This window comes from Callithrix jacchus, chromosome 14 (genome assembly GCF_049354715.1).
Source record: "Callithrix jacchus isolate 240 chromosome 14, calJac240_pri, whole genome shotgun sequence".
NCBI classification, from domain to species: Eukaryota; Metazoa; Chordata; class Mammalia; order Primates; family Cebidae; genus Callithrix; species Callithrix jacchus.
In genome coordinates this window covers 13,642,121-13,654,314 of record NC_133515.1, presented here as the reverse complement: position 1 = coordinate 13,654,314, position 12,194 = coordinate 13,642,121, and the positions used below count along the sequence as shown (strand labels likewise).

Sequence of the window (12,194 nt, the reverse complement as noted above, 5' to 3'; positions counted from 1 at the left end):
AAACCTATGGCCGCATTCTAGACCAATGGGATGTAGAATGCTTACCTTTGGGAGTCGAAACTTGAGTTCATCCCTCCCAGATTACCAGCTCTGCCTTTATAGACATTTCATTGGAGACATGCTGGCCATATGACCATTCTCTTCATTTCCTCCTGGATTACCAACTCCTGTTGATCTCATTCACTTTCCTACCAAGTCTGTATCTATTTTACATAAAATATAAAAAATCCTCAACTACTTCCATAGTTTTCAACATTACTTATTCCAGTGTTTACCACATTATTACTATTAGTATTGCCACTGACTAATCGCCCATAGCCCATGCTCACCAAAAACCTTTATTTTCCTTGTAATTGTAGGAAATAAATCAGAAAATGGATTTTGTCTCTTCATAATGAAGAGACAAAAATCACACAAATAGTTAGATTTTATTGTGGGGGTGATGGGAAAATCCTTGCAAGTTTTCGTGTTAGAGAGTTGACATAATTTCACTGTATTCTTAAAAGTGATAACGAGTTCAACTTAAACACTAGAAGAAATAATAATGAAACCTGTGGACGAAGTTGGGAATAAATTGTATAAGTTTGGACAAAATAGGCCTGAATAGAAGCAATGACTACGGGAATGACAAGGATGACATGGGCATGGGAAACTACAAAATGAACAGGGCCTGGAACAGGGCCTAGAACAGATATGAAGGAGAGAGTAGGAGCCATCAAAGGTGACTGCTGCTGTCTAACAATACCTGGCGCATGAGGAAAAACATGAATATATGTTGAATGCATTAATAGTGTGTTATAATCAGTGTTTTTAATAAAAATAAGTGACTATTAGGTAACTCCCTGAATATTAGGGATACCCCTAAAATTCTTTGCAGATTTTAGAATGAATATATTTTATATTATAGTAAAATAAAAGCTATTTCAAATATCTTTCCTCCTCCTTTCCACTTCAATAATTCATTTCTTCAGTTGTGGAAAGCTCACTCCATTGTTACGCATCATAGCCATTTAACTACATTTGTATTAAGTGGTCAAGAGTTTGATGACAGCACCTCTGAAGAAACTGCTTTGAATTATATACAATTACATGAAATTACTAACGTATATTGACAACTTGCAATGTATTAGGTATTTACTAGACATCATCCTATTTAATAGTCAGAGCAACACTCTGAAGAAGTATCTATTATTTCTGATTAATATGTGTAAACTGAGAGTCTGAGGAATGACTTTATTGGTTCAAATCTACCCTGTTGGTGGGCATCAAGCAAAGATTTCAACTCATTTTTCTGACTGCATCACCTATGCTCCTATAGACACGAAACTGTCTTTCTTTATATTAGACTATACAATACAGTATAAATTTCCCATTACCTCCCCTTTACTGTTGTTGCTGTTGCCTGTTCCTGAATTCTGTTGAATAATGATTGCTTTGACAATTATTGCTAAGTGTCTTAATGAAAATTTAAAAAGGTATTTGTGTTTTACAAAATATGCAAATAAGCCAAAGGCAATAATTTGAAATATGACAAAATCTGACTATATGTGAACATTTTTTATTTTTATTTTATGTTATTATTATACTTCAAGTTCTGAGATACTTGTGTGGAATGTGTAGGTTTGTTACATAGGTATACACATACCATGATGGTTTGCTGCACCCATCAACCTGTCATCTACATTAGGTATTTCTCCTAATGCTATCTTTCCCCTAGTCCCCCAGCCCCCGACAGGTCCTAGTGTGTGATGTTACCCTTCCTGTGTCCATGCGTTCTCATTGTTCAACTCCCACTTATGAGTGAAAACATGAGGTGCTTGGTTTTCGGTCCCAAAGTACATAAACTCATCCTTTTTTATGGCTACATAGTATTCCATGGTGTATATATGCCACATTTTCTTTATCCAGTCAATCATTGATGGGCATTTGGGTTGGTTCCAAGTCTTTACTATCATGAACAGTGCTGCAATAAATATACATGTGTGTGTGTCTTTATAATAGAATAATTTAAAATACTTTGGGTGTATACTCAGTGATGAGATTGCTGGGTCAAATGGTATTTCTGCTTCTAGATATTTGAGGAATTGCCACACTGTTTTCCACAGTTGTTGAACTAATTTACACTCCCACCAACAGTGTAAAACGTTCTATTTCTCCACAGGCTCTCCAGCATCTGTCATCTCCTGATTTTTTAATGATTACCATTCTAACTGGCATGAGATGATATTTCATTGTGGTTTTGATTTGTATTTCTTTAATGACCAGTGCTGATCAGCTCTTTTCCATATGTTTGTAGGCCACATAAATGTTTTCTTTTGAGATGTATCTGTTCATATTCTTCACTCAACTTTTGATGGGGTTGTTTGTTTTTTTCTTATAAATTTGTTTAAGTTCTTTGTAGATTCTGGATATTAAACCTTTGTCTGTTGGATGGATTGCAAAAATTTTCTCCCATTCTGTAGGTTGCCTGTTCACTCTGATGATAGTTTCTGATGACAGTCCCTAATTAATCTAGAAGCTCTCTAGTTTAATTAGGTCCCATTTGTCAATTTGGGCTTTTGTTGCCATTGCTTTTGGTGTTTTAATAATGAAGTCTTTGCCCATGCCTATATCCTGAGTGGTATTGCCTAGGTTTTCTTCTAGATTTTTATGGTTTTAGGTCTTACATTTAAGTGTTTAGTCCATCTTTAGTTAATTTTTGTATAAAGAATGGGTCCAGTTTCAATTTTCTGCATATGGCTAGCCAGTTTTCCCAACACCATTTATTAAATAGGGAATCCTTTCCCCATTGCTTGTTTTGTCAGGTTTGTTAAAGGAACAGATGGCTGTAGATATGTGGAGTTATTTCTGAGGCCTCTGTTCTGTTCCATTGGTCTATATATCTGCTTTGGTTCCAGTGTTTTGGTTATTGTAGCATTGTCATATAGTTTGAAGTTAAGTAGTGTGATGCCTCTAGCTTTGCCTTTTTTTTTTTTTAACTTAGGATTGCCTTGGGTATACGGGCTCTTTTTTGGTTCCATATGATATTTAAAGTAGTTTTTTTCAAATTCTGTGAAGAAAGTCAATGGAAGCTTGATGGGATAGCATTGAATCTATTAATTACCTTGGGCAGTATGGCCATTTTAACAATAATGATTCTTCCTATCCATTAGCATGGAATGTTTTTCCATTTGTTTGTGTCTTCTCTTATTTCCTTGAGCAATGGTTTGTAGTTCTTATTGAAGAGGTCCTTTAGCTCCCTTATACATTGTATTCCTAGATATTTTATTCTCTTTGTAGCCATTGTGAATGGGAGTTCGCTCATGATTTGGTCTGTTTGTCTATTATAGGTGTATAGGAATTCTTGTAATTTTTGCGCATTGATTTTGTATCCTGAGATTTTGCTTAAATTGCTTATCAACTTAAGGATATTTTGGGCTGAGACAATGGGGTTTTCTAAATATACAATCAAGTCATCTGCGAACAGAGACAGTTTAACTTCCTGTCTTCCTATTTAAACACCCTTTATTTCTTTCTCCTGCCTGATTGCTCTGGCCAGAACTTCCAATACTTTGTTGAATAGGAGTGATGAGAGAGGGCATCCTTGTCTTGTGCTGATTTTCAAAGGGAATGTTTTCAGTTTTTGCCCATTCAATATAGTATTGTTATAAATAATTCTTATTATTTTGAGATACTTTCCATCAACACTTTTTAAATGAATATAACAGATTTATTGAACATGCAAGGCTGACCACACTGCTTAACATGCCACACTGCTTAACATACAGTGTTAAGAGGAATTTGTATAGTTTGTACTCTACTACTTTTATTAATGCTATTTTAATGGATAAATTATAATTGTATACATTTATAGGGTAAAATATCTGGCATATTTCACTTAACACGATGTCTTCCAGGTTCATTCACATGACCTCCAGTAACATAATTTTGTTCTTTTTATTGCTGAATAATATTGTATTATGTGTATATGTACCACATTCACTTTATTCATTCATCCATTGATAGACACTTAGATTGATTCTGCATCTTGGCTACTGTAAATAGTGCCACAATAAACATGGAGGTAAAGGTACCTCTTTGAAGTACAGATTTCCTTTCCTTTGTACTCAATGGTGGGATTGTTGGATCTTATCGCAGTTCTCTTTTTTAATTTTTAAAGAACTTTTACACAATTTTGCATATTGTAAGTATTAATTTACATTTCTACAAAGTGTGCAATGATTCCCTTCTGTTTACATCCTCACCAGCACTTGTTATCATTCATCATTTTGGTAATATGCATAGTTTGCAAATATTTTCTCCCATATAATAGGTTGTCTGTTTACTCTGTTGGTTTTTTTTTCTGTACTGTTGCTTTTATTTTAATTATGTCCCACTTATCAATTTTTGGTTTTATCATGATTGTTTTTGAAGACTTAGCCACAAATTATTTGCCAAGGCCAATGTTGAGAAGATTATTTCCTAGGTTTTCTTCTAAGATTTTTATAGTTAGAGCTCTTACATTTAAATCTTTAGTATATCTTATTTAATGATTGTATGTGGTGAAAGGTAAGGGTCTACTTTCATTCTTCTGCATATGTCTAGCCCGATATCCCAGCTCCATTTATTAAATTGAGAGTTATTTCCCCATTACTTGTTTTTGTCAGCTTTGTCAAAAATCAGACGTTGTAGGTGTGTAGCTGTGTTTTACATTGTTTCATTGGTCTATGTGTATGTTTTTATACTAGTAACATGCTCTTTTTATTATTGTAGCCTTATGGTATAGTTTAAAATTGGGTGGTGTCAATACAGTTTATTGAAGACACTCTCCTTTTCCCATTGAGCATTCTTGACATACTTGTCAAAATCAATTGACCATTAATGTGTTGATTTGTTTCTGAGCTTTCTTCCTGTTTCACTCATTGATGTCTCTGTTTTTATGCCAGTACCATGCTGTTTCAATGACAATAACTTTTGCATGAAGTGCAATGCCTTTAACTTTGTTCTTTTTGCTCAAGATTGTTTTGGCTATTCACATTATTTTGTAGTTTCATGCAACTTTACACATTGGGTTTTTTTTTCTTTTTTTTTTTTCTATTGCTTTGGTAAATGCCATTTTGACAGGGATTGCACTGATTCTGTAAATGACTTTGGGTAATATATGCATTTTAACACTATTAAGTCTTTTAATCCATGAACATGGGTTTCTTTCATTTATTTGTGTTTTATTCAATTTCATTCATCAGTATTTTATAATTTTCAGCATATATGTGTTTAACCTCTGAGTAAATTTGCACCTAAGTATTTTATTTTGTTGCTATTGAGATTTGAATTAAAATTTTTTCTGTTAGTTCGTTATTAGTATATAGAAACATAGCATATATATTTTGTATAAGGATTTGGTAGCCTGCAAGTTTACTGAACTAGTTTAACTGTTGTGACAATTTTTGGTGGAATCCTTAGGATTTTCTTTTGAACAGATCATGTAATCAGAAAACAGACAATTTCACATCTTACTTTCCTATTAGTATGCCTTTTATTTTTTTCTCTTGCCTAATTGCTCTAGCTAAGACTTCCAGTACTGTGTTAAAAACGAGTGGTGAGAGTGAGTATCCTTGTTCTGACCCTGATCTTAGCAGAAAAGTATTTTACTTCACTTTTCACCACTGAATATAATGTTAATCATTATTTATTATTTATAGTCTTTATTGTGTTGAAGTATATTTATATCTAATCTGTAGAGTTTTTTTTGCTGTTTCTGCATCTGATTGAAACGATCATATGGTTTGTGTCCCTCAATTCTGTTAATGTGGTATATCACATTTATTTATTTGTTTATATTCAAAAATCCTTGCATCCCAGAGATAATTCCTACCTAAAATCATGGTCAATGATTCTATAATGTGTTATTCAATTTGGTTTCCTAATATATGGTTGAGAATTTTTGCATTTATGTTCATTGGAAATATTGGCCTATAATTTCCTTTCCTTGTAATATCCTTGTCCAGCTTTGATATCTTCTATTTTTCTGGATGGTCTGATAAGGATTTGCTGATTTTGTCTGTCTTTTCAAAAAGACAACTCTTGGTTTATTGATTTTTTTCTATTATTTTTCTACTCTCTATTACATTTATTTCTGTTCTAATCTTTATTATTTTCTTCCCTCTGCTAACTTTGGGCTTAATATATTCATCTTCTTTTTGGTTCATGATTTTTTTGCTTTACATTTTGTACACCAATGTAACAAAAATTTGGGAGGGAAGGGAGGCTGACTGTGTATTTCATATGTGTAAACAGGGGCACTGGGAGGAAAACAGCGGCAGGGGCACAGGTGAACAAAAAACATATGGTCTCTGTGGAAACATGGAGAGTATGGATAGCAATGTATGATGGGAGGCAGGTTCAGAGATGGTAGAAGGTAGCCATTTGGCTTTATGCTCAGACAGAGAAGGTACTGTATCTTCTCACAGTCCACAATGTGAATCCCAGCAAACTTTGATCTTCTTTGATCCCTTCCAGCTTTATTTATGAGGATCACTTCAGCAAAGCCATGATCCAGATCCTAGAGGCAGACGAGATGAGATGCTGCCTTCAAAATATAGTTCTTGATGCTGGTCAGAGGCATTCTTTGCTTCCATCTCAAGCTTTCTCAGCTGAGCAAATGGCATGGCCCCATCCTCCAAGGGAGGGACATATTTATTATGTCATGGTGACATATAGCAATCCCTATCTCTATTGTAGTCATACAAAATGTAAGGGTTTTACACCTCCTTGCCTCTGGCAATTTTCAGTATCTGGTAAACTGAAGACAGGAGGTCTTCACTTAGACGGGAGACCAGGTCAGTCAGGTCACTGAACTTTATCTCAATTTGCTGAAGAGGCAGGTGCCTCATTAGGTCCAAGGCATAGTCCAACTGCTGACCACTCATGGTGGCAGAATCAGTGGCAGTTCCTGTCCTGGTGTCTGTGACTCTTCACCTCACAGCATCAGGGCCAGGCACTTCCTGTATTCATCCTTTTCTAGATTCTTGAGGTGTAATATTAAATTAGTTGAGATCTTCTTTTTTGAACTAGGCATTTGTTGCTATAAATTTCCCTCTTGGGACTGCTTTTGCTGCATTGAATTAGCTTAGGTACATTGTGTTTCTATTCTTATTTGACTCAAGTAGTTTTTTAATTTTCTTTTTTATTTATCCAGTGGTCCACTGGTTGTTAAAGTGTAACTAGTTTAATTTCCACACATATGTTAATTCTCCATATTTCTTCCTATTGTTAATTTCTGGTTTCATGTATCTGTGATCAGAAAGATACTTGATATGATTTCAAATCCTGCAAACTTTTTAAGACTTGCTTTGAGACATAATCTATAAACTATCTTGGACACTGTTCCTTGTATGTTTGAGAAAAAATGTATATTCTGTTACTTTTTAATTGGAGTATTCTGAATACTCCATTAAAGTATGTTAAGTCCATTTGATACAAAGTCTAATTTATGTCCAATGTTTTCTTGTGAATTTTTTGTCTAGGTGATATATTAATTGTTGAGAGTGGGGTATTGAGATTCCCCAACTATTATTGTATTGCAGTCTATTTCACTCTACAGTTCATTTAACATTAATTTATATATTTATGGATTCATAAATTGACCCTTTTGTCATTATGTAATAATTTTTTGTCTTTCTTTTCATGTTTCTTGAATTAAGTGTGTTTTGTGTGATATATGTATAGCCACCTCTCCTGTCTTTTGGTTCCATTTGCATGAAGGATTGTTATACATTTCACTTTCAGTGATAGTGCCCTTACTAGTAAAGTAAGCCTCCTGAAGGAAGAATCTAATTGGGTCTTGCTTTTATTCATTCAGTCACTCTATATCTTTTGATTGAAGAATGTATTCTATTTACATTTAAAGCAATTATTGATAGGTAAGAACTTGTGACTGCTGTTTTTAATTTTTTTGGCTGTTTTGTAGATCTTTTTTTTTTTTTTTCCTTCTTCTCTTGCCATCTTTGTGCTTTGATGGTTTTCTGGGGTGATACACTTTGAATAATTTTTGAAAATGTTTTGTACAACTATCATAGGCTTTTATTTTTATGGTTAACTATGAGGCTTACATAAAATAACTTATACCAAGCTATTATGAGCTGACAACAACTTAACTCTAATTGCATACAATCACTCTATACTTTCATTCCTTTCCCCTAACTTTTATTGCTTTGACATCAGCATTTACATGTTTTTATAATTTTTATCCCTTACCAATTTATTGTAGCTACAGTTGTTTTTAATATTTTTGTCTTTTAATTAACATAGTGGAGATAAACTTGCTTTACACACCAACAATGTATTAGAATATTCTGAATGTGACTATGCATTACTAATATCACTGAGTTTTTCATTTCCATGTTTTGTATTATTAATTAGCAGCCTTTTATTTCAACTTAAATAACTTCCTTTGGTAAATCTTGTAAGGTGAGCCAAATGGTGATGAATGCATTTAGCTTTAATCTGCCTGAGAAAATTCTTATTTCTTTGTTATTACTAAAGGATAGCTATAAGAAATAAAGTATTCTTGGTTGGCAATTTGTACCTTCACGCTTTGAATAGATTATCTCACTCTCTCCTGGCTTATCAGGTTTCTGATGAGAAGTCTCCCTTGTATATGACATGTATTTTTAATATTTGGCTGCCTTCAGAATTATTTCTTTACCTTTGATTATTGAAGGTTTGGTTATGATGCATCTTGGTGAACTCCTTTTGGTTTTAATTTGACTGAAGAGTTTGAGCTTCCTGTATGTAGAGATTGTTATCTTTCCACAGATGTTAGAAAATGTTTAGCCATTATTTTCTTAAATATGCTTTTTGGGCCATTTTCTTTCTTTTCTCATTCAGGAATTAAATGATAGAAAAGTTAATGCTCTTGATGGTGCCCATAATTTCCAAAATGCTTCTTCATTTTTTTGTTTCTTTTCATCCCTCTGGATAATTTCAAATGTTCTCTTTTCAAGCTCACTGATTTTTTTCTTTTGATTGGTTAATTCTGCTCTTATGCATTCTTTTAATTTGTTTTTAGTTCATTTCTTTTAATTTTTATATCTAGAATTTCTTTTTTATTGTTTATAGTTTTTATCAAACTTCTCACTCTGTTAATGAATTGTTTTCCAGGTTTTATTAAATTTTCTAGCCATATTTTCTCATAATTACCTGACCTTCTTAGGATTATTTTGAATTCTTTGTCTCTAATTTCACTGATTTTCATTTTTTCAGTGTCTGTTATTAGAGATTTACTAGGTTCTCTTTTTTATGGTGTTATGTCACCCTGATGTTTTGGAATCCTTGTGTCCTCTCATTGGTGTCTGAACATCTTAAAAAATGGACAACTCTAGCAGCCTTTGCAGATGTTCTTGGCAGAGATGGATATTTACTGTTTAGACTAGCCTGGAATTCTAGATAGGCCAGTTGGTAGCAATCCTGGGCAAATAGAGCTTGCTTCCAGGTTCTGTAGTTGAGCAGGGCCACTGTCTTGCTCTGAGGTGGAATGGAACCTCTAGCAGTGTTCCACAGATCAGTAAGACCACTGGCTGGCAGAGCTACTGACCTGTCTTCACCACATCCTCTGATTAGGCAGGATTGCAAGCTGTCTTTCCTGGCTGGGTGGTCCTGCCAACTGAAATCTGTAGATGGATAGTGCTGCATTCTGGGCTCTAAGGTTGGGTGCGGTCTCTGGGATTGCTTGTTCAGCTTTTCTGGATGATAGGGCCAGAGGCTATCTGCACAGATATGCCTAGACCGAGGTTTGCCTCCTAGCCTGAGAAACGTTTATAAAGAGCACTAAGGCTTTGCGAGGTTGCTACTCAGCTGCTGGGGGTTGGAGAGGGGCAGATGTTCTGCTCCACAGATAGTAAATTGTCACTTGCCTCTTGTCATGGGAAATGTTTACATAGACCAAGGTTTTGTGGAGTTGCTACTTGGCAACTTATATTTACAGCATTGTGACAAACATATATATATGTGTGTGTGTGTGTGTGTGTGTGTGTGTGTGTGTGTATATATACATATATATATTGTTATTGACTCTATAAATATTTTTTACTTGAATTCTTAAATTGAACACTGGTTTTCTTTGTGGATTTAACATGTATACTGGCAAAAATTCATAAGCATTAAAGGTACTAAATTGAAAGAATTATATATTTGAAAGGTTTTGTCTAGAGATCTTCTGACATGCATATGTTTCAAAATTAAAAAAAAATCATAGAAAGAAAGAGAAAAAGGTAAGTTTGTCAATAAATTAGTTACAGCTTGTATCACTTAATAAACTAGTAGATCATGATGTATCTGGGGTTATCCAGTAAAGGAACAACACAGTCTACACGGAGATAAGGAAACCTTTTTGTTGTAGCTCTCTTTTTATAAAGACTGCACTACACTGTTCCAAACTGTGGGAAGTACTTCTGAAGGCAAGGTAAGAATAATGACAGTGCAAGTAAATGCATAAATTCTTTGTGGCATTTAGGTTTATTTCCTGTGATATTATTTTGATTCAGCTATAAAATTTGTTATAAATGTGGCTTTCAATTTTATAGCAAACAAAGTTAGGTTTAATACTTTTCAATTATCAATAGATGAATTTAGAAATTTGATTTACTGGCAACATTTTTCATATATATGTCAGATTTCTTAATTACTTTGTAGTTTGTTTTTTAAATGACATTATAAACAACACACTGTATAGAAGAGAACTCTCTTCTTCTCCATAATCCATTATATTTTTTGTAATTTGTTATAGTACAATAAATTACTCTAAATTATTCACAGTGCAAACAGCAATCCATTGATAAATCCCTTGTCTTTTTATTGACATCTTTATTGTTAAGTTTATAAATAGTAAGGTTTAACTCAGGAAATTTTCCAGGGTTGCATATAGCAAAAGCTAGAGGAGATCTTCTCCTCAGCTAGTAAAGATTTCTCACATGCATAAGCATTAATTAAACCAAATATTTCTATTTCATAATAACTAAAATAAAGAACTTCAGTTAAATAAACAGATTAATTTGTATAATTTAAAAACATGCATATTTATTTTATCTATTCATGTGTCTTTCTGTAAATTATTCAGGTATTACATATTACAGAACACAACAAATCATGTAACTATTGTATTAGGCTTCATGGTATAGCTTTGGCTGAAAGGTCATCCATTAACTGAGATATATATATATATATTTGTGAGAATTAAGACAGCTGCATTACAAGAAAATTATTCTTTAAACCATTTATTTATTAACCATGTATATATCAACTATATTTGAGCAAGGAGAAAGCTATGCAAATGTATGCAACATATTCTTAGCATTGGTTTCATTGGTCATGTGAGAAATGTATGAAAGGGAGGGGTGGTTATTAATATTGCTTCTTTACAAATCTATAACATATATTCCAACTTATTGAAATCAGACATTGCTTTTATAACTTGAGGGACTGAATGGTATTTGTCAAGCATAGTCTTTTAATAGTAGTTAAGAATGTAAAACTGTGTGATACCACACCAATTTCCACTGAGTAGAACTGAAAGGTTCAGATGTATTTAGTAAGATAGTTATTTTTCTGGATTTGGGCAATAGAGCAGTAGTAATGCCTTTTCAATGTTTTTAATTCAAATCCACATGTTGTATGAGTGAGTGCTAATAACGTAAAAGGGAGAGATACAGATGTTAAAACTATGGATTGCAAGAGAATATACATTATACTCCATGATATGAAGCCTTTAAGACCTAAGCTTATCTTATGGCAGAGTTCATTTTTGTACCATGTGGTAAGGCAACAAGAAAGTCAGCAGCTTGGTGTGCTCACATTGCAGCAAAACATGATTTTAATGAGCTCAGCCAGAGGACAGACTGAGGAAAAAGTAACATTTCATTGAAGAATATACTATTAAACACAACTCTCCTTGCCTTTTCATTTATCAGGGTATGAGCTGGAAGCTGCATGACTGGTTAGGACTCTGTCATTGTCCTTTAACCTGGGGGCATATGGCTCATTTGCACAGACATTTATTTTGGAACTTTCTTAGTTCAGTTGCTTAACATCTGAGTACTACGTACCTACATATTACCATCCTAGAGAAGAAAATACTGATCTTTAATGAAATTAAGAAAATATAAATCACATATTTTGGAGAAAAATTAGTCATTGGAAAGAAAGGTATATACAACTGC

The 12,194-nt window shown here is 33.5% G+C and overlaps 1 pseudogene; it reads right to left on the bottom strand.

Annotated features, from left to right (window-relative positions):
* Positions 1-6,518: 6,518 nt before the first annotated feature.
* LOC108588101 (F-actin-capping protein subunit beta pseudogene) lies at positions 6,519-6,908 on the bottom strand (annotated as a pseudogene).
* Positions 6,909-12,194: the final 5,286 nt, after the last annotated feature.